This window comes from Physeter macrocephalus, chromosome 20 (assembly GCF_002837175.3).
Source record: "Physeter macrocephalus isolate SW-GA chromosome 20, ASM283717v5, whole genome shotgun sequence".
Taxonomy (NCBI): domain Eukaryota; kingdom Metazoa; phylum Chordata; class Mammalia; order Artiodactyla; family Physeteridae; genus Physeter; species Physeter macrocephalus.
The window spans coordinates 89,429,649-89,433,231 of record NC_041233.1 but is presented as its reverse complement, the minus strand read 5'-3'; the positions used below and the strand labels follow the sequence as shown (position 1 = coordinate 89,433,231).

The window sequence follows — 3,583 nt, the reverse complement described above, 5'->3', positions numbered from 1 at the left end:
AAAAAAAAAAAAAAAAAAAAAAAAGGATTCCTTATTATACTGACATAAGAGGTATTCATTTAATAATAAATATTAATATACTAACAATAATGATTAATTCATAGCGCTACTATGTTTTCAGCACTAGATGAGACTGATTATCTGAAAGTAAATAAAACAATAAAAGCATCTTCCCTGCTTATACTGGGATAGGAAGTACAGACATGAAATAAATAACAGTAAAGGTAAATGTGTAATAAATACTATAATAAAATAGTTTTATGAAATAATAAAAACACAGAATTTATCTACTATATGAGGACAGTGAAACTTTTTTCTTGAGCTCTGATGTTGAACATGATTTAATCAAGCGTAATGACCCTACATCATATCTACTATGAAACTTTTAAGAAATATTAAGGGCAGTGCAGTTGTTACACAAAGAACAGCCATTCAAACATTAATTAACCAAATATTTGAGTCTTACGATGCTCCTGGCCCTGAGAACACAGCAGTGAACAACAGCAACAAAACTCACGTAGCTCATATTGCAGTAAAAGATATAGAAACACACACACAACAAAAAATCTATACGTGATGTGACGGAGGTTATTATGGAGGGTTTGTCTGTGTCTTATAGTCCTAATCCGAAAATTGGTCTATAACCTATAATTGGTGGTGTTTAGAGATTTAATTGGAAGATGGAAAGCTGATAAAAGGAGGTTTTGAAAACGAGAATGTAAAAGGCAAGAGACAATATAGAAAGGCAAACTAGAATAACATTACAGTAGTCCAGAAAAATGACAACCATAGTGTGAAACTGAGTGGTAGTGGTGTTGATGAAAAACCGTGGTTGTGTTTGAGACAGAGTTAAATAGTTTGATCCACCTAAGTTTAGTGATGGATTGTATATAAAGGATGAAAAGAGAGATGGGGCAATGACACCAAGGTCTCTGGTATGTCTAACTTTCTTGGTTGTGGTACAAGTAATGGAATAAGAAAGCTAAGCATAAAGCTCAAAAGTTTAGAAATATTGTTTTTTGAGACTTCTTTTTACTTGTAATATCAAATAATACTACATACTTGAGATAAAATAAAAATTATTTTTAGGCACAGAAAATGTGAAACAATGTGATTCCACAAAAGTAACCAAAACCTGATGCCAGCATTCCTCTCGTGGTCATCAATGGCTAAGGATGTAGTATTTAAGTGATTATATGCACCGTACACCAGTGACAGAATTAAAAGCAGGTTTTACCGAATCCTGAAAAAATAATCTGGAGGGTGACATCAGCAAAATGGTGCACTAGGAAGCCCCAAGTCTTGTCCTCCTTTAGAGATCCTAGAAGAAGAAGAAGGAGGAGGAGGGGAAGGAGGGGCGGGGAGGAGGAGGCAGGGGTGGAGGGGGAGAAGAACTGGCTAAAGCAACCCATAGGAGCTCTGGAAGCAGTCAAAGGTCTCCTGCAGCTAAGCAAATGCCCAAACAAACAAACAAAAAGCCACAATCAAAATGTTAGAAAGTTTTGTAGTATTTTGCTCAAACCTTGTCCCACTACTTTTTGGGCATGCCATAGTGTGGAGGAGACAGCAGCTGAGTTTCCAATTCCCTCCCTTGTACTGAATGGAGTAGAGGACACCTTATTTTCAATATTCTAACCTGTCTGGGAACTGCCTGAAGAACTGGTCTCTGTTCCACCTAATTCAGATCTCAGATGGACACTGCTCAGGAAAACTGCAGGGAAACTAAGACTTGTAGACATTTGGAGCAGAGAGAATGGGTGGAAACATACAATAGACCATCTAAGGCTTCAAGGCAAGCCTGGCATGAGACTATTTGGAAAAATAAGACATTAAAAAACATACATGTATGTGGGGAATAAGAAAAGCCACAAAAAGTCCCAGGAAAGATGCATATTCACCAAGATCTCAGAGACCACAAGCTTTCTCCTCAGGCTACTCCCAAGGCTCAGAGCACACCCAAGAAATTAGAAAAGGACTACGCTAGCACAGAGCCAGACTGCAAACACTGGGAGAAATGGCTGTTTTTCAAAAGTCCAATTTTTAACAAAAAAATCACATGCTATAAAAAGAAACAGGAGAAAAAGGAGGAAAGAATATGCAATGGAGATAAGACAGTATCACCAACAAGTGGTGCTGGGAAAACTGGACAGCCACATGTAAAACAATAAGATTAGAACAATCCCTCACAACATTTACAAAAATAAACTCAAAATGGTTTAAAGACCTAAATGTAAGGCCTGTAACCATAAGACTCTTAGAAGAGAAGGTGGGATACATTTTGACATAAATTGTAGCAATATTTTCTTGGATCAGTCTCCTAAGACAAAAGAAGTAAAATCAAAACTAAACAAATGGGATCTAATTAAACTTAAAAGCTTTTGCACAGCAAAGGAAACTATCAACAAAACAAAAAGAAACCTATGGAATCGGAGAAAATATTTGCTAATTATGCAACTAACAAGATGTTAATATCCAAAATATATAGACAGCTCATTCAACACAATATCAAAACAAAAACAAAACAGTTAAACAATGGGAAGAAGACTGAATAGACATATTTCCATAGAAGATATAAAGATGGCCCATGGGCTCATGAAAAGATGTTCAACATTGCTAATTATTAGAGAGATGCAAATCAAAAACACAATGAGGTATCACCTCACACCTGTTTGAATGGCTCTCATCGAAAAGTCTACAAATAACAAATATTGGGGAGAATGTGGAGAAAAGGGAGCCCTTGTACACTTTTGCTGGCAATGCAAATTGGTACAGCCACTATGGAAGACACTATGGATGTTCCTTAGAAAAGTAAAAATAGAATTACCATACAACCCAGCAATCCCACTCCTGGGCATACATCTGGAAAAAAGAAAGACACTAATTCAATCGAGAAGATACATGTTCCCCAATGCTCACAGCAGCACTGTTTACAATAGCCAAGACTCAGAAGCAACTCAAGTGCCCGTCAACAGACTATTGCATTTAAAAATGTGATTTTTAAATATATATATGTATATATATATTTATAAATTTATTTATATAATGGAATATTACTCAGCCATAACAAAGAATGAAATACTGTTATTTGCAGTAATGTGGGTGGGCTTAAAGAAAATTATGCTTAGTGAAATAAGTCAAAGAGAAAGTCAAATACTATATGATATCACTTATATGTGGAAACTTAAAACGAATGCAAAGGAATATATATGCAAAACTGAAACAGATATAGAAAACAAACCTATGGTTGCCAAAGGGGAGATCAAAGTGGGGAGGGACAAATTAGGGGTATGGGATTAACAGATGCAAAGTGGTATATATAAAATAGATAGGCAACAAAGATATACTGTATAGCACAGGGAATTATACCCATTATCTTGTAATAACCTATAATGGAATATAATCTGCAAAAATACTGAATCACTATGCTGTACACCTGAAACTAACACGATATTGTAAATCAATTATACTTCAATTAATAAAAAGAGTTGATGGAAGGTTCATGAAAATGGAAAGTAGTTATATCTCAGATTTATGTGCCTTTTTGTGTGTGTGTGTGTGTGTGTGTGTGTGTGTGTGTGTGTGT

The 3,583-nt window shown here is 35.5% G+C and overlaps 1 protein-coding gene across 1 annotated transcript in view; it reads right to left on the bottom strand.

The window, feature by feature from the left end:
- The window catches only part of ADAM2 (ADAM metallopeptidase domain 2), a 70,965-nt gene that overhangs the window by 6,326 nt on the left and 61,056 nt on the right, over positions 1–3,583 (bottom strand). The gene's annotated exons all lie outside the window — the stretch shown is intronic.